We start from the raw sequence: 19,823 nt of genomic DNA, 5'->3' as shown, positions 1-19,823 counted from the left end.
TCCAGGCCTGATCCACTTGGCAGGAGACCTGGGCCAGGGCCTAGCAAAGCAGCTGTCTGAACACTTACAAAAGCTGCAGGCACTACCAATCTTGGCCCAGAGTGCTCAATAAAATGATTGGACAACAGTTGTTTTAAAATCCTCAACAATTTATTGCAGTTGAACTTCAAAGGCAGGGGAGGTAGATGGGGAGGTTGATGGAATACCCAAATACATTGCTAGTAGAAGTAGAGGTTTTCTGGAGACATGCTGTTACTTAACCTACTGCTTTGGTACAACATACCTGAAGTGCCAGATCTGTACTGCAAAAATGCATGTGTTTTTCTGCACCAGTCTCTGTATAATTCAGAATGACATGGGGATTCTAGTGTCTTCTGTTTGTTTCTCTAGCTCATAGCATATTTAAAAAAGGAGGCATCTGCATAAGGTCAATATGCATTGCTATTCAGTATATCTGCACTCCTACAGCAGCTCCTGGAGTCCAAGACCCCCAAAAAAGAGAGGCCTGGAGTAGAGGCAAAGACTAGATGGAGAGCCAACGTGACTGGGTCAGAAGGGGTTTGAGACGAGGTGAAGTAATTAATAGGTGGGACACATAAGTATGGGAACTTACCTGATTGGTGTAAGAGGGGAACAGGAGTGGCTTCAAGAGTTGGTATGTGGCAAGGGTCTGGGAGGGGCTCAGTCAGAAGAGAGATCAGACGGGACATCTTTCCACCCTCCCTCCCTAAGGGTTATTAGGTTACTGGGTTTTTGTATTTGTTTTGGTTTTCTGGTTTCTTGCAGGTTTTGGAGCTGAGGCAACCTTGTCATAGCAGCTGGCGGGGCACGAGGTCCTTGTATGGTGATAATTAGAGGCAAAAGGTACATTTGTAGGGGCCCGTCTTAGGTACGGCTCCCATTATTCTGGCTGGCGGTACCTGCAATCTTGGGTTTTTCTCCGAGCTGGTGCTTTCTGCAGCTGGAGGCCTAAAAACTGTGGTTTCGCAGGTACTAGGAGTGTATGCCCACAAGGACCCTGGGGGCCTCTGGAATACTGTCTGATGTATTATGTGTTAATATGTTAATATGTGAATATGCTAATATGTTATGTTATATATTTGGTTAATAAAAAGGCTGCTATGGCCATCAAACTCCAATTGGTGTCACGTTTGGTTAATATAGCATAAGGGGTTGGTGGGGTGGTGGTCAGGCAATGGGTCAAAGTCTCTTTGGTACCCTAGTCATATCCACGGCTCCCAATCCCAACACACAGAACAAATATATTGGAGATTAGTTGAACTGTTTATAATTGTATAATTATAGGAGTCCTTGTACAGCTTATTGTAACATTCAACATAAATTAGAAGGTGTTAATAATGTCAAGAACACACAATCAAAAAATCGGATCATCATACGATAATCTGATAGTTAGTACACAGCTTTCAAGAGCTGATCATTCATACAACAATATCCCAAGGGACAAGTACAACATTTTTCTCTGATTATTCTGTCATACAAGAATTTTCGTAACTTTGGCAACCTCCTAATTTTTGATTAGAGACCCGCAAGCAAAAAAAAAGGTAAATTATTCGTCCGATATTCTCGTGTGTGTACAAGGCTTAATAATTGCATAATTGCAGCATCCACACATGTAGGGCACCGTAAGGGGCAAACAACAATGCTGTATAGATGCCCGATGTCCTGCTTATCAACTGATGATGTCATAAGTTGTTAGGATACCAGCAGGCCCAGGGTTGTAATCAGTGGCGGCCCGTCCATACAGGGTGCAGGGGCACCACACCCCTGTACATCTACATGCGGGACGCAGGACGCATGCATTTCTATGGGTTTTTTTTTTAATTGTGATTAGAGCCTGAGGTTCTAATTGTCTTCAAAAAAGGTTGGGCTGGGAGCACATTAATAATAACTATTGTCTTCCTGATTCTCCTCCTGGCCAATCGGGAAGTCTCGTTTTAGGACTCCCTGGCCAATCATGTCTCAGGACTCACTTCCTATTCGCGCCGGGAAGAGAATGTCTCTCTTTTGCAAATGCATGCATTCACATCACCAGCGTGGCACGGGGGGGGGGGGACTCGCCATCATCCATCTCCTGCGGAGGGATCGGGGTGGTGGGGCTATCTCCAACCTCTGTCTCCTGAGGGAGGGGGTGTTAGTTTGCCTCCACCCCAAAATATTGAGCACCAGCCACCACCGCTTGTAATGCTGATCAATAAAAGTCACTGGCTTTGAACAACAAGAAGGCAGGCATAATCCACCTGCTGGCTTGTTGATATTTTTTGAGGCAATTTGGGGCAACTTTTAGGCATTTTGCTGAGGCGCCCCTGAGGAACCCAGAAGGCACCCTGGATGAAAAAAACTGCCCTAGACATCCCTAGCCCTTTGTAATTCATTAAAAATCTCATCATTCCTATTGTCTCCCCCAACATAACACTGTCTGCGAATGTTTCTTCACGCTTTTCTGAAATAAGTAACAATGCTTTCACGTCTGTACAGTCCAATGTCAGTTTTAGGGCAATTCACTTTCAGTAATTCGAGTTAGGACTGCAATTACTTTTCTTTCTCTTTTTAGCCTCTGAGGAAGAATGGGAGAACATGTATGAACAACGTCTTTTTTAAGAAGGCATTTCCCTTCAATCTGGACATGTGCCAGATAAAAGAAACTTAAATATAACCAATACGGGACTTTTACTAGTTTCCGAGTATGACATGTTCTTTCAAATAAATCAGTGTCTATCTGTGGCAGATGAGGAAATTCCCTGAAGGTTTTTATGGTTGTACTCTGAACAATACTATGACAATAACACAGAAGCTTGTTCCTAAAGAAAAACTCTGTATTTCTGATAAATTCGCATGGCTGTAATTTAATATCAGATTTCCATTTTAATTTCAAACCAACTAAGATTTTCAGCAGTAACGAGTCATAAAAAGCAAGTATGCTGGAATTGGCAAATCGGCAGAACTCCAAGGAACCGAGGACCTCCAAACATGACTCCAAAGGGTGTGCAGGTAACCACCAAACTGGACCTCAGGTGTAGGGAACACCAGGGCTGTGATTCAGACACGGAAGGATAGACTGGACCGCAAAGGAACTCTCATCCGGAAAGTTATAAAAAGAAAAAATGCCTCCATATGGTATAGGTCAAAAAGAAGGTTTTTCATTTCTAAAAACTGGCATACATCAAAAAGATAAAAATTGTGAGCACAAAATAGAAGAAGAGAGGGGCAATGTGGGAAGCAGAAAGCCAAGCCCTTGCCACCTCTCCTTTTATTTTGTGATCACAATTTTTATCTTTTTGATGTATGCTGGTTTTTAGAAATTAAAAAATAACTATCTTTTTGACCAACATCATATGGAGGCACTTTTTCTTTTTATAATTTTCCGGACAAGATTTCCTTTGCGGTCTAGTCTGGCCTTCCAGTCTGAATCACAGCCCTGGTGTTCCCTGCACCTGAGGTCCAGTTTGGTGGTTACCTGCACACCCTTTGGAGTCGTGTTTGGAGGTCCTGGGTTCCTTGGAGTTCTGTAGATTTGCACATTCTGGAATCTTTGCTTTTATGACTCCTTGTCGCTGACATTCGAGTCTACCTGTTCTGGTAAGAGTAGATATACTTCCCGTTTCCCTTTTTCAGTTGAAGATGTACCATCTTTGATGCTCTCCATTCCGGACTGTGGCAGTGGACTCCATCCCTGATTAGTCACTATTTGTTGGTGGACTTACACGGGTCCTTTTTTGGACCTTCACGTTTATTGTACTTTTTTGTATCTTCATCTTGTTCTTTATTTTTGTATGATTGATTCATGTATCATTCATGTGCATATAGATATATGTGTTTTCTTTTTAGCGCTACACTATTTACCATGTTACTATGCAGAGCTGTACCAGATTTTGCACTCTTGAGTTTTAGTAAATCAACCCCACAGTTTTAGAACAGAACACCTCCAAAAAATGTATTTTTTAGGACCATTTCATTGGCCTGCTACATTTCCCTGCATTTTTTTCTCTAACATATTCCAACGCTCGATCACAATGTAATTAAAAAACTAAAGTGAACATGGATTGGTTTATTGGACTTCCTCCTGTTTAGCCAAGTGCTTGTTCGAATATGGAATTACGACTGTATGTGTTTTATTAACATATTGGCCTAAACCGATGAAGAAATTTGTTTTTTAAAAACGATTTTGGAGATATTTATTATAGCAAAAAGTAAAAAATATTGTTTTTTTTTTTTTCAAAATTGTCGATCCTTTTTGTTTATAGCGCAAAAAATAAAAACTGCAGAGGTGAGCAAATACCGCCAAAAGAAAGCTCTATTTGTGGGAAAAAAAAGGATGTCAATTTTGTTTGAGTACATTGTTGCATGACGGCGCAATTGTCAGTTAAAGCGACGCAGTGGCGTGTAGCGAAAAATGTCCCAGTCATTATGGGGGGAAATCCTTACGGTCCTTAAATGGTAAAGCCAGCAACACAATTACCAGTATTTTTGCTTGGAAACTATAGTTAAAAATAACATGCATTTGGACTACAAATACTATGGGGTTGATTTACTAAAACTGGATATTGCAAAATATGGTGCAGCTCTGCATAAAAACCAATCATCTTCCATTTTTTTTTGTCAAGGCTTAATTTAAGAAGCCAAAATTAGAAACTGACTGGCTACCATGCACAACCGTGCCAGATTTTGCACTCTTCATCTGTAGTAAATCAACCCCTATGTCATAGATAAGCAAAGCCAATAGAATTAGGGTGTGCACTAGAAATTTGTTTTCATCTGATTGCATTTTCATCCAAATTTCCTGTATTTTCGTTATTGTTTTAACAAACGATAATGAATGTGCAGAATATGAAAACATAAACAAATGCTTTATTTGCGTTTTTGTTGTGACAACAGTTCGATATAGATAGAAGATTTGACATGACTGTGACAATAGCAATCTGTGTCCATCGAACCATGTGCCTAACCTTAGCTCTGTAGGCCCCTTTCACACTGGGAAGGAGTGGCGTCGGCGGTAAAGGGACGCTATTTTTAGCTCCGCTTTACCATAGTTTTAGCGGCGGTATGCAGCCGCTAGCGGGGTTTAAAAAGGGTTAAAGCTGCCCGCAAAGCGCCGCTACAGCGGCGCTTTGCCGGCGGTATAGCCGCGCTGCTTTCAATGGGTAGGAGCGGTGAATACACCGCTCCTTCACCGCTCCAAAGATGTGGCTAGCAGGACTTTTTTCACCGTCCTGCTAGCCCCCTGCTCCAGTGTGAAAGCCCTCCGGCTTTCACACTGGAGTGAAAGGGGCCAGATTTTTTCAGCCGCTATACAGGCACTATTTTTAGCTATGTAGCGCCTGAAAAACGCCCCAGTGTGAAAGGGGCCTTAGTCCAAGATTATTCTACATAGAGAGAAAAGATTTGACATATAGAGAAATGATTCGACATTATAGAGACAATAGCAAAAAATGTTGAATGTGCCTAACCTAACTCTATTAGTCCAAGATTATTCGACATAGAAAGAAAAGATTCGACATGAAGATTCGAGGAGGCAGTCGTCGCAAGCAGACATTTATGGTCAAATGCTCCGCCCATAGGTTATAGAAGAATTCTAATGTTGGTTGACTAGTAATAATAATTAATAAATATAATTATTATTAGTGTCATACAACATTAGAATTCTACTATAGCTTGTAGGCGGAACATTCGACCAGAAATGTACAATTGCGGCGTCGCACAGTTTAGCTGCTCCGTCTAATCTTCTTAGAACATTCGACAGACACCATAAGCCTTCAATGACAGATTCAACCTTAATTATTTCGGATTTTTGGACAAATGTATTTTTTAACAAAACAACATAAATAAAAACGAATTTCGGGAGTAACTAAATACATTTATTTTTCAGACGAAAACAAAATATTTCAGTGTGCACATGTCTAGTTTACACCCCAAAGATCAAACACACATGCGTTTATTTATTTTTGGAGGCTTTGGTGAAATATCAGGGGTCTAATTAGACCCCTGATGTCTCACTTTTGAGATAGAGAATGGGACTGAGGACAGAGATCCCCCAGTCCCTTTCTCTGCAGCCTAGGCTGCACTGGACAATGAATGGGAAGTGCTCTGTGCTGAGCAGCTTCTTGTTCATTCACAAACTGAAGCATAGTAAACACCATTTACTAAGTTTCAGTTATGAATAAACACAGTGAGTGATAAGTATCGATCACTAACCGTGTTTATTCAGAAAAGAAAGGTTAATCGAGATCTCTGGTCTCCAATCAGAGATATCGGGGAAGTGTGAGCCAGGGGACTATTGCGGGGCACGTATATATATATATTACAACAGTGTAAAGAGAACCAGTATTTCAATAAAAATACAATTTATTAAAAATCAAAACATTACAGTTTCAGGTATATGTCACAGTTTCAAGGGGAAGGTGAGGTCTAGCCTGTCCGATTAACAAGCTATTAGTAGTGTGGTTTGTAACGATGACTTTGATATCTTCCCTTAAACTTTAAGGGCCTCCTCAAATGTTGATGGAGATGGCAATGTTAACATTTTAATACAGTACAACATATTGTTGGCATCACTGGCGGCAGAGCAACTTATTAACTGCAAAACTGAATTGTAGCCCTGGATTTTTTAGAGATTTGCCCGCCATTGAGATACTGTATCAGCGCCTGGTTCTGAAATAACTTTATACTTAACTCTGACTCATTCCTGTAAGTGTTTCGATATTCTCTTCCAACTGTTATAGTATCCAATATTCTCTTTGGCTGAAGTTTACCAGAAGGATTAGGTCTTCTTCTAGAATAGTGAAGATCATACACAAAAATAATAATAATTTAATCTCAAAGTCTGGTAATCATTAAATGTATTTTTATGTTTTCTCATGACAAAAAATGATACTCAGAGGCTTCTTGCCTGACTATAGGAAATGAGCAACGGGTGAAAACGAAGGAATAGTGTAGAAATGCCAGATAATGATAACTTAAACACGATCTGTACTTTTTGTCACAGATAAGACATTTTCCATGTCCAGCTCTGGCTGTCATCACACAACAAGCTTGTAGGAACATTCTCTCGGAAACACCATGTGGACTCACCACAAACCATAATAGGACATACTTGAGGTACAGTACACAGTCAAGCATCCCATCGCTAAGTCTCTACATTCCTGGTGTTGTATTTAGGCAACAAAACAATGGAGATTTCAATGCATATTACTTTACATAGCTAGTGTACAGATAGAGATTCATTTATTTAAGGGAAAATGGGCAGGTAAGATAGTCCTCAAGAAATATACAACATTGATGATGCTGCTTACCCAACTACTGCATGGTTTAACCAGTTGAGCTCTAGAGCAAATGTTTTCATTTTTATTTTTTTGCATACATGTACAAATCCAAATATTTTACAATAGAATTACTTAAACCCCATAACATTATTTCTTTTTTTGAAAGTAGAGAGCTTATAGAATAAAAAGGTGATGGTTGCAAATTTTTATGTCACATGATTTTTGCCCAACTGTTTATTAAACACAATTTTTCAGAAAAAAATATAAGAAAATTAATTTTAGTGCAAACACACACACTATAATGCTAATTTTTTGGTAAAATATAAAAGGTAAGGTTGTGTCAAGTAACTAAATACCAAACATGCCAAGTCTTAAAATTGGGTGTGCCGGTAATATCGCAAAAAAATTACGGTTTCCAAAAATCTCCATAGGTGAAGCTTTAAAAGCCTGTACAGCTCAACAGTTTATAGTTAACCAGTAGCTATTGTGCTAGAATTTTTTCTCTCATTCTGATTGCAGCAATAGGTCACACGGCCGCAGTATACATACACATGCGTACCCTGGGTGTCGCTTATATTTGCTCATGTGTGTGCAATTTCAAAAACATTTTTTATACATTTGTTATATATATATTTTTAAACTTTTTGCTTTTCTTTTTTTTTTAATTTTAATTTTTACTTGATTGCTATCACAAGGGGTTAATACACCCCCATGCGATAGCACTGGACAGGTGCCAGGTACTCTTTTTGGAGACATTAGCTGTCTAATAGACCCTAAATGTCTCCCCTGCCCTTCACACCATCTAACTGTACCAGCCAAGAAATGGTGGATCTGAAACCAGAAGTGAGGACATTATTGTCACTTCTGCTGTCTTTGCTTACATGTGAGAGTGAGGCATGTAAATTCCTCACTCTCACACCACTCTCCATCTTGAAGCAGGTGTCATATCAGATAGTGTCCCCCATCACATAGTGTCCGCCCTGTACTGCGCTTGCGCAGTATGGGGGACAAGGAGAAGCTGAACATCTCCGAAGATAAACGGCGCCTGCACAGTGAGTCTAGGTTCAAGCCCCACCATCAAAGTGGACATAGAGTTAGAATATAAAATAGCTGAGCGAAGCGAGGCCGTGCCCGAAGCGTGGCGAGAGAAGCAAGCCAGCGAGGGGCCCTGTTACTATGAGAAACCGTATATCCACTTGGATGGTGAGGCTTCAACCTGGACTCAGTGTGCAGGCGCCGTTCTTCTTCGGAGACTTTCAGAGTCTCCTTGTCCTCCGTACTGCGCAAGCACTGCGCCTGTGCAGTACGGGCCGGACACTATTTGATAGGAGGACACTTTGTGTCAGAACACCGGCATTTATGGTCCTGGACTATGCAGGAGAAGGGAGGGGAACACTGCACTGCCCACTCTGTGAAAGTGATAGGTGGCTATAGAGATGCTGCATCACTTTCAAGTGGGAGCCATCCAAAGAGCTAAACTAGTAAAATAGTAACGAAAAATAATTCATTTTGATAAAGCGAGCATGACATAGCTTTATATATTCCTTTATAAACAATGGTATTGATTTTAACCTCCCTGGCGGTAATCCCAAGTCTGGCTCGGGTTGGGATTTTACTAACAGGAGCGGTAACCCCGAGCCAGACTCGGGATTGCATCGCTGGATGCAGGGGAGGACACAGGGAGAGTTACTTACCTTGTCCCCTGTATCCAGCGATGTCCTCCGTGCTGTGTGATTGAGTTGTCCTCCGCTCGATTCACAGTGCCGAATGCCGCCGAGCTCCGTTCCCTGCAACGTTACGGCGTACGGGAGCGGAGAACGGCGGCAAATTCAAAAAAGTAAAAAGACACAAAACACACACAGTACTGTAATCTTACAGATTACAGTGCTGTATTAAAAAATATGCACCCCCTTTGTCCCTAGTGGTCTGTGCAGTGCCCTGCATGCACTTTTATATTATAAATACTGTTTTTTCTGCCTGAAGTTTGGAGATTGTCCATAGCAACCAAAAAGTGTCCCTTTTTCAGTGTTTTAGGATTTGATTACATTATTGAATCATTTTTATTATTATTTATTATATTATAAACTTTATCATGCCCGGGATGTCTACTAGATTCTGATTTGAACAGATTTAAGAGAGTTATTCCTAAGAATTACAGGACTACAATATAAAACGCCAAATTTCCATGCAAAATAATTGTACCGCTTTCAGCACCTAATTCCAGACTGACTCATACCGCCAGGGAGGTTAAAGAAAGGCAAATAGACTGTTCACTTCACAAGTGAATTCTCCCAAGAGCTTAGGGAATGCGATGAAATTTCACTTTGCAAAGAATACCAAATCATGTGCAAGGAAAAAAAAAAAAACAAACAAAAAAAAAAAAAAACCTCAGCATTTGTGCTTGCACATAATTGTATGATTGAAGTCAGCAAAGCTTAACCTCATTACTAAGCTCTTGGGAAATTCCTTTGCAAAGTGCAACTTCCCTTGTAATGAAAACTGTCTAGTCACCTTTAGTAAGCCAACTTCAATATATACACTGGATGATGTAACAGTTCCAAAAACAATTGAAAAAATATATATACAAATACTAGCCTTAGCTATTTTGGACCAGTTTGACTGGATTGTAAGCTTTTCTATCGCTTAAGGTTCCTAGCTGTGAGCCGGTTGTTGGCAACGTTTTTTTTAGACTTTCTTTTTTTTATAGTAATCCTCCTGATTAGGATTTGATATCCTCTTGAATGTTAACCAGTGATATGGAAAACATCAGTCACACTTTGGCCTGTGTATGCGGCTCTTGTACAGTATAACTACTTCTTTTGGATTCTGAATAAAGAACCTTGCTCTCCATACTGTTTATATGTGAGCTTCACCTGGGACAAGGGAAAATCTCCTTCCAGCAGGTGAAGGTCATCCCTTTTTTCAGCGGAGAAAAAGAAAACACAGCAGCTGATTTGCATAATGGATTCAAGGTCTTTTTTGTTAAAACAAATTTGATGATCATTAGGTCAGACATAAGACCATCGAGACAATCAACTTGCACAAAATTTTGTGACCAGGAATTAGACTGTACTGCCCACCATACCAAATGGAGGGGATCACTTTTGCAACCCTGTGAGGCAAAGCATTGTGGTCACACTATATATCTATATACCTCCCTGTAACATGGGGTAGTTAGCTCTCATGGTAGATGCATTGATACAGTGAATCCACAACAGACAGGAACTATATTTAAGGGCCTGGTTGCCCACTTTTATTCAAAAGGCAAAAAGCAAAACCACAGTCCAACATAAAGTTTCCCACACAGCTTCAGCAGAATACAAACACTGAAAAATGCAGAGCCACCTGGCTCATAAGCTCACTTCAACTCCAGTGGCACACTGTACCTCTTACCAGTCTCTTGGAATGTGTTGTCCAGCTCTCCTAGATACTTGGCTGTCTAGCCTTTAGTCGCAGCGCCCTGCTGCACAGGGCCACCTATGTACTGAGATACTCCTGACACACCAATAGGAGTCGACCCGACAAGACTTGCTGTTCCCTGGCTTCTGGCTGGATTGGGGTTCCCCTGAAACCTCGATGGGAGCCAACCTGACTCCTGGAACGAGACCTTCTAGCTGAGGCCCCTGACCCCAGGTGAGGACACTTGAGAACAAGTCCACCCTACACTCAAAATCCCCTCTCTCAGCACAAACTCCTCTTCCCCCATCTTCCAACCTAGCACAAGCCCCCCCCTCCAATTTCCCCTACTAGTACAAATAACGCCAACCGAACATCCTAACTAGCACAAACCCCCCTCCCCAAAAAAAATCCTCTCCTAGCACAAATCCCCTTTCCCCACCTTTTCTAGCACAACCCCCCCCCCAAATCCCTCTTCCTAGCAAAAATCCTCTTCACTTATCCCTCCTCTCAACAAAAATCCTCCACAAATCACCACTCCTAGCACACATCCCCAAATTTCCTCTTCTTCTAGAACAATTCTTACCTCCTGCGTCCCCCCAAATTCCACCTCTCAAAATAAATCCCCTCCCTCCAATTTCCTTGTGGTGCTCCCACACCTCACATGATACCACAATGACCAGGACAGACACCCCTCCTGCCCACCCCTTGTCCCAGCTCTGGTTAAAGTCCACTGTGGGCTGACTATAATAGCTGGTCCAGACTCTGGAGGGATTCTGACTTTAATGTTGGAATCCACCCAGATGCCTGGACCAGTAGCTGGCTCAGCCTCTCGGTGCACCATGCACAGCCCAGGGCTCCAGTAAGTGCTGGAGGGGCAAAACAGACAACCGGAGACTGACAGCCACTGACTTCTGCTCATTGAAGACCATGAACTGAGCGATCAGTGGTCCTATAGTACATAGGCTCCCATAGCCTAGCAATTGTCGGTGCCCTGTCCTCTCCCCTGCTCTCTGACAAAGTGGAGCTGGAGCTGCAGGAACACATGACCAGATTAAATATAGGTAAATACACAGATCTTTGTTATACAGGATATGCAAGATAGGTATGAGGAAAGGGGAGGGAATGTTTTTCAAAATAATTTGAGTTAGGATTTTCTTCCACTACGCCATGATAATAGTCTTGCTAAGATGGATAAACAAAAAAGAGATATAAGGACACAAAAGGGTTGATATACTAAAACTGGAGAGGGCAGATCTGCATGGTAGCCAATCAGCTTCTAACTGCAGTTTGTTCAATTAATCTTTGACAGAAAACCTGGAAGCTGATTTCTATGCAGAGTTGCACCAGATTTTGAGTTGTCCAGTTTTAGTAAGTCAACCCCTCAGTGTTATTCTGCCCTGAAGAGGATCATCAGCGCTGGATCAAAACTGAAGTCAGGGACTGCACCAGAGTGTGGAGAGAATATCTACAATACAACAATATAACATTACAACAATAGCTACAACAATTCCATTCAAGCATATAGTCGGAACTCAAAAAAGTGCCTTCCATTGCTCTCAGTGTCTTCCAAATCTTAAAATGCTGTAATGTGGGAGATACAGTACAAAAAAAGAATTGTTGCCAACAACCCTTTATGTACCAACCATGTATTTCTGACTCAAGTGGAACTGGCAACCAATATTGACAATAAGGATGAGCCGAACACCCCCAGGTTCAGTTCACACCAGAACATTCAGGCAAAAAATTCAGGTGAACACGCAAACACCATTAAAGTCTATGGGACACGAATATTAAAAATCAAATGTGCTAATTTTAAAGGCTTATTGTCATAAAAAGTGTTTGGGGAACCGGGTCCTGAGCCAGGGGACATGTATCAATGCAAAAAAAAGTTTTAAAAACTCCCGTTTTTTTATTCGGTAGCAGTGATTTTAATAATGCTTAAAGTGGAACAATAAAAATTAAATATTCCTTTAACTAAATCCCCCTCGTGCCTGGGGGATGTCTATATTATGCCTGTAAAGTGGCTCAGTTTTCCCGTGTTTAGAACAGTACCACAGCAAAATTATATTTCTAAAAGAAAAAAAGTCATTTAAAACTGATCGAGGCTGTAATGAATTTTCGGGTCTCGGCAATATAAATAAAACTCATTGAAAAAAAACGGCATGGGTTCTACCCCCCCCCCCCCACCCCCCACCCCCAGTCAATTACCAGGCCGTTTGGGTCTGGTATGTATATTAAGGGGAACCCCGAACCAAATTGCGTGGGGGTGCAACAAAAAAATGGAAATTAAGGGAAACACGCATAATGTTCATTGTTCGCCAAACGTCCAAACAACCAAAGTTCGGCCGAACCTATGCTCGGGCCATACCATTCGCCCATCCCTAATTGACAATATGTCATAACATATAATATCTTCATTAATACATCATAAAATGTGAACACAATAAAATTATATTGTGGCTGACATAATTTTATATCATAACAAATTTCAATCATACATCATATCAAATAGCTAAATTGACCCAGAAGGGACCATAATTAGATTGTTATATTATTGGTGTTCCAGTATTTGTCCAGAAGACAGGATAACCCAACAAGTTTTGAATATTACTGTATCTTCATCAGGGGTATGGGTATGCAATATCTACAACGAATTCATAACATAATATAACATATTCATAATTAAATGAAAACCAAAAAGTTGCCGCACTGAACATTCAAAATGAAAACTGTTCATAAGCCCAAGATAAAAAAAGGTCCAATCTGCCTCCCCTGTTATGGAAGTGAGGGTAGTGTCAGGGCTAGTGCTGAAGATCGCTCCATCACAATGACCATGGGGAATAGATAAAGAATGCCACATAGTTTAAAACTGTAAATCCATTTATTTAAGTAAAATAGTACTAATAACTGACAGTGTTGCAGATATGTTGGATTTTCCAGCATTGGAATAAAAGTAAAAAGTTCCCGGGAACTGATATACAAGCATTCAGCGTGTGTGGTGACTTCACAGAGGCGGACTCCACCCTATGCGTTTCATCAGAGTTAACTTCATCAGGGACATGGAGATCCATATCTATAATTATCCATATCTATCTATACCGATAATTAACTTTCACATCTAGATACATGTGATATATAGGGGTTGATTTACTAAAGGCAAATAGACCGTGCACTTTGCAGTTGCTCCAGAGCTTAGTAAATGAGGACTCTGCTGACTTCCATCATCCAACCATGTGCAAGCAAAAATGCAGTTTTTTATCTACCTTGCACATGATTGGATAGTCTTTACAAAGTGAAGTTTACTTAGTTTACTAAACTCTGGAGCAACAGCACTTGCCAAAGTGCACAGTCTATTTGCCTTTAGTAAATCAACCCCATAGTGTACCACTAGGCAGATGGAGCAGAGGCTGAGAGGAACATTGTTCCAGGAGGAGCGATTAGACAATGCAACACTGAGTAACCTTCAGTGGCCATATTTACTGTGGGCAGGGTTAATAAATAAACACCATTTTATGAAATAAATACGCACATATCAGCCAGTATTAAAAGTACTAGTTTCTTATTCCTCAACCACAAGGGCAAAAGTGGCCTTACATCATGAAATAAAAAAATGTAAGTGCATTGATATCCAAAAGTTGTATTTCTTTTTACTTACACCTATACAGATATAAGTGCCAAGTGCAGACAAACCTGTGAATGGATTAGCATTTTGAAACAGACCAATTTCACCAGGTAAATAAAGCAGCAAGACCCCAGTGTAAAGCATGATGCTGCTAAGCAGAAGCTAATCCTCCTTACCACATCTGTGCAATGTCTTCAAGAACTAAAGCATGCCTGAAAACAGATGTTCTCCATTTTGTATCAGACATACAGGACAGAACATTTTGGCCTCATATCTGAAGCCATCTACAGTGCCTCGCAAAAGTATCCCCCCCCCCCCCCCCCTTGGCATTTTTCGTGTTTTGTTGCCTCACAACCTGGTAACATGGATTATTTGAGACTTTGCTTCATTTAATTTACAGAACATGCCCACAACTTTGAAGTTTTTTTTTTTTTTATTGTGAAGCAAACAACAAATAGGACAAAATAATAGAAAAAGTCAATGTGCATAACTATTCACCCCCCTAAAGTCAATACTTTGTAGAGCCACCTTTTGTGGCTATCACAGCTCCAAGTCAGTTTGGACAAGTCTCTATGAGCTTAGCATATGTTGCCACTGGGATTTTTGCCCATTCCTCCTTGCAAAACGGCTCCAGCTCCCTCAAGTTGGATGGTTTGCGTTTGTGAACAGCAATCTTTAAGTCTGACCACAGATTTTCTATTGGATTGAGGTCTGGGCTTTGACTAGGCCATTTCAACACATGTACATGTTTCCCATTAAACCACTCAAGTGTTGAGTGGTACAGGTTTTGCTCAAGAATATCCCTGTATTTAGCACCATCCATCTTTCCCTCAACTCTGACCAGTTTCCCAGTCCCGACTGCTGAAAACATCCCCACAGCATGATGCTGCCACCACCATGTTTCACTGTGGGGGTTCTGTTCTTTGGGTGATGTGACGTGTTGGGTTTGCGCTAGATATAGCGTTTACTTTGATGGCCAAAAAGTTAAATTTTAGTCTCATCAGACCAGAGCACCTTCCTCCATACATTTTGGGAGTCTCCTTTTCGCAAACTCAAACGTGCCATTTTGTTTTTTGCTGAGAGTAGTGGCTTTCTTCTGGGCACTCTGCCATAAAGCCCAATTCTATGGAGTGTATGGCTTATTGTCATCCTATGTACAGATATTCCAGTCTCTGTTGTAGAACTCTGCAGCTCCTCCAGGGTTACCTTAGGTCTCTGTGCTGCCTCTCTGATTAATGCCCTCCTTGCCCGGTCTGTGAGTTTTGTTGTGCGGCCGTCTCTTGGCAGGTTTGCTGTTGTGCCATGTTCTTTTCATTTGGTTATGATAGATTTCATGGTGCTCCTAGGGATCATCAAAGATTTGGATATTTTTTTATAACCTAACCCTGACATGTGCTTCTCAACAACATTGTCCCTTACTTGTTTGGAGAGTTCCTTGGTCTTCATGGCAGTGCTTGGTTAGTGGTGCCTCTTACTTAGGTGTTGCAGCCTCTGGGGCCTTTCAAAAAGGTGTGTATATGTAATGACAGATGATGTGACACTTAGATTGCACACAGGTGCACATCATTTCACTAATTATGTGACTTCTGAAGGTAATTGGTTGCACCAGAGATTTTTATGGCCTTCATAAAAATGGGCGTGAATACATAAGAACATGCCAATTATCATTTTTTTTATTTCTGAAAAAATTTTTATGTATATATTTTTCTAATTTTACTTCAGAAACTTAGACTATTGTATTCTGATCCATCATATATAATTCAGATTAAAAAAACATTGAACTAAAGGCTGTAATGTAACAACATTGGTAAAAAGCCAAGGGGGCATTGTATGAGTTTATAAACTGTCAATAAATTTAAGTGTTCAACGTACAGGTCAGGGTTTTCATGTTGCTGAAATGTATGTTTCTTTTCTTTTTTGATGTCCATAATGCATTTTTAATGATTTCTGTTTTTCATCTAAAAAATAAAGATACTACTAGAAGAAGACAACCATAGACAAAGACCATGCATGTCAGACTCAAACCTTCCAGTTATATCTTATAGCAATTTGGTTGTGTTTGTCGTTATTGTGCTGTATTGTTTTGTTTGGCATCAGTAAATAAGTACATTTACATGTGTTGGATAATTGCATTAGATGGCTTATCTTGGTTTTCTCTTACTGCCTATTTTTTTAGATCATACCTTTAAAGCTTCATGCTCATTGGGCTTAAAGAAATTCCATTTTCACAGGCAATTGGCCTTTTTTTCAGCTTGTAAAATCTTCTGTGTTGGCCTATGTGTCCATATACACATTTATATGCTGAAAAAAAAAAAAAACCCATCAATAGTACATTCAGGAGAATAGCTGAAGGGCAGAAAAAACACATGTAAATGCATCTAAAAACATCTAAATGTTGCACGTGTATAGTTGTGTTTGAATATTAATTAATATTAATTCATTCCAATGACCAGAATAAATGTGTAATCTGGTTAATGGAATTTATTGATGCTCAAATGCTTAATGCACCCAAATGTGATCAAAAGTGCAGAAATGTGTCTGCAATATGAGTCTTTAGGCACCTTTTTTAAGCAGCTTTTCTTCTGCCAGGAGCTGTCCTGTGTGCATGAGGCATTAAAGTGCTTGTAAATGATCACCTTGCAAAACAACCCATTAGACATGTGCAATTAGTTTTGTTACAAATTTGTTTTTTAAATAATTTAGACAAATCGTTAATTCGGAAATATCCAAATGAACGAAAACCCGTTTAACAAATTGTTTCAAATATTCATAAATTCGAAAATTCATAAATCCGGAAATTCAAAATTCGAAATTTGAGATTCCGAAAACCCGCAAAAATGAAAATCTGAAATGATAACTAAGTAATAATAACTAACTATTAAATTATAGGTATTGGAATTTCCTTTCAAATTTGGCTGCTAGTGAACTTAACGAATAGGAATTTATCCGAAGTTTACGAATCCGAAATAAGGAATGGCGTACAGTATCTACACAAATGGAACGTAACAAATTGATAATAATAAATAACAATAATAATAATAATAAAAACTTTTTATTGTTATTATTTATTATGATTTAGTTCAATTCCGTTTGTTTAGATGCAGCATTCGTTATTTTGGATAATTCGTAACTTTGGATAAATTCATATTCATTATGTTCACTAACAGCCAAATTTGAAAGGAAATTCGAATACCTATAATTTAATAAATAAGTTATTATTAGTTAGTTATATTTTCAGATTTTTGTTTTTGCGTGTTTTCGGAATCTCGAATTTCGAATTTTTAATTTCCGAATTTCTGAATTTTCAAATTTACGAATATTTGGAAAAATTCAGATATATCCAAATTAACTAATTTGTTAGTTATTAGTTAGTTATTATTATTATTACTCACCATGGCCCTGGCAATAACGACCGTGGTAACACTTTGAGCATTAATTGGGGTAATAACTGTTTCTCTGCTCCAAAACAGCAGTAAGTCCACACAGGGTAATAGTCCAAGCTTTAATAGCACATGATACAGCACAGGTCACACAGGGAATCACAAGCTTGTAACAGCAGGTCTAACAACACTGACATAGGAAATAGTGATTCCCACAGGTGCGCAGTATTGCACTATTGCAGGCAGGGCCTACTTTACCAGGACAACATCTGTTGAGGGGGGATAAATGGTACTTCACAGCTAGTGGCTTTTTTAGGATGACAAGGAGATAGTGGCAGCAGCTCCGGTGATCATTTGTCTCTCCTCATGCAGGAACCTTTCCTTCACGCTATGTTTCTCTTCCTAACAAGTGGCCTGTCCCTATCCTGACCACTTGCAGAATGCATGCCAAATAAACAGGGCACTGATATTTATTAACACTGCCCACAATAAAGAAGCCACCGAAGGTGATTTAGTGTTGCAGTGTCCAACTTGTCAACTTCTCCCCCTGGAACAATGTTCCTCTCGACCTCTGCGCTATCTGCCTAGTGGCACAGCAACATAGCGCCATCCACAGCATGAAGGATGAACTGCACCTACCTGCAGCCTCACTCAGCATGGTCCACTTCCAGAGGACATTGAAACAATGAAAGCCTTTTTACTGTTTACTAAACTCAGTTGATAATTACATATGTAGACTCTTGGGTTACAAACAAAAGAGAGCAAAACGAAGAGGAGAACCTAGTCAAGGACCTGAACCTTTTAGGGATGTTTGTGAGTAGTCATAATAGTCCATCACCATTCCTCCCTTGCTTTCGCCCTAAGGGGAAACTTCAAGAGATAGAGCTTCAAAGCTTACATTCTTGCTGTGGCTTGGTCCTTCAGACACTTCCCATGATGATGACCGGACAGATTCCCAGCAGAACTATTTATCTACTTCCCAAGATGCCACACACTAACATGGATGGGACTGTCAGTACCTGACTATCTTTGATCACATCCTCCTACTACTCTTCTAGCCTCTTCTAGTATCTACTTAGGATACTACACCTACCTCCTCACTCTAAGTGGTCCTTAGATCTACTCACAGCTAATTATAAGCCAAACTGAGGGAACTACACTTACCATTAGTGCCTCCATTGCAGCCAATCTATACTTCTGCTGTCACTCCCTCCTTTCCCCATCGCTATGCCACAAGTGTGTCCTTTTAAAGCTGTAGGGGCACATTAGTAACATCACGGAGGGCAGAAGCCAAAGCATGCAGTGGGGAAACATGGGCATTCAACAAACCCGGAAGTGGTGGATGCTAAAGATTCTACAAACAGGTACCAAAAAAATCAGATCAAAACAAGCCTCAAGCATGGAGCTGTCAAGACCAAGGTCTTTGTTGATGCCCTGTGCGAGGGTGACGCAATTTCCGGTATCACTGACATCACTTCCGGCCCCGTGGAACACATGCCAGGAATGATGTTTTTATATACACAGCTCCATGTTTGAGGCTTATTTTGATCTGATTTTTTGTTACCTGTTTGTCCGGCTGAGAAACTTCATAAAGGAACTTTGGATCTGATGCTTTGACAGTATAGCCACCATCCCAGGATATTGTTATCAAGCTTAAAGCGACCCACCAGACTGAAAAGCTGAGGGTCGTCTCGATCTGGTGAGTGGGGATACATGAGGGGGTGTTGTACACCTAAACATTTCTGAAGCACCTTATATTATATTTCCTTCACTTTGGATGGGAGCACCTATAGTCACTTCTTTGGATTTGGTTCTCTTCATCATTTTCTATTGTTTTTTCACTTACTGTTTTTTTCACTTATTGTGTTTGCGAGTGCTATATTTATATGTCTTTCAAGTGATCAGCACTTTGTGTATAGCAGCTGCGTTTTTATTCATTAATATTTTTTATACACCATAAGCGCAAGCTTATATATTTAGTATATATTTTCAATTATCCATACTGATACATCACTCAGTAAGTTTGTGATACATGAGGAGATTAAGGGGGTAAGTTGAGGAATGGAGAGATAGGGGGTAAGTTAATATGTGGCCCTCATGCCCTAGGAGCCAGCGGTCAGTTTTTCTCTACCTAGGAGCTTTCTT

At 40.3% G+C, this 19,823-nt stretch overlaps 1 protein-coding gene across 1 annotated transcript in view; it reads left to right on the top strand.

Annotated features, from left to right (window-relative positions):
* ANGPT1 (angiopoietin 1) overlaps window positions 1-19,823 on the top strand; it is a 433,269-nt gene that overhangs the window by 41,444 nt on the left and 372,002 nt on the right. The gene's annotated exons all lie outside the window — the stretch shown is intronic.

Source organism: Lithobates pipiens, unplaced genomic scaffold (assembly GCF_037356315.1).
Source record: "Lithobates pipiens isolate NorthernLeopardFrog02 unplaced genomic scaffold, aLitPip1_a1.2 Scaffold_19, whole genome shotgun sequence".
NCBI classification, from domain to species: Eukaryota; Metazoa; Chordata; class Amphibia; order Anura; family Ranidae; genus Lithobates; species Lithobates pipiens.
The sequence above is the reverse complement of the archived record's forward strand: the minus strand, read 5'-3'. Positions and strand labels throughout refer to the sequence as shown.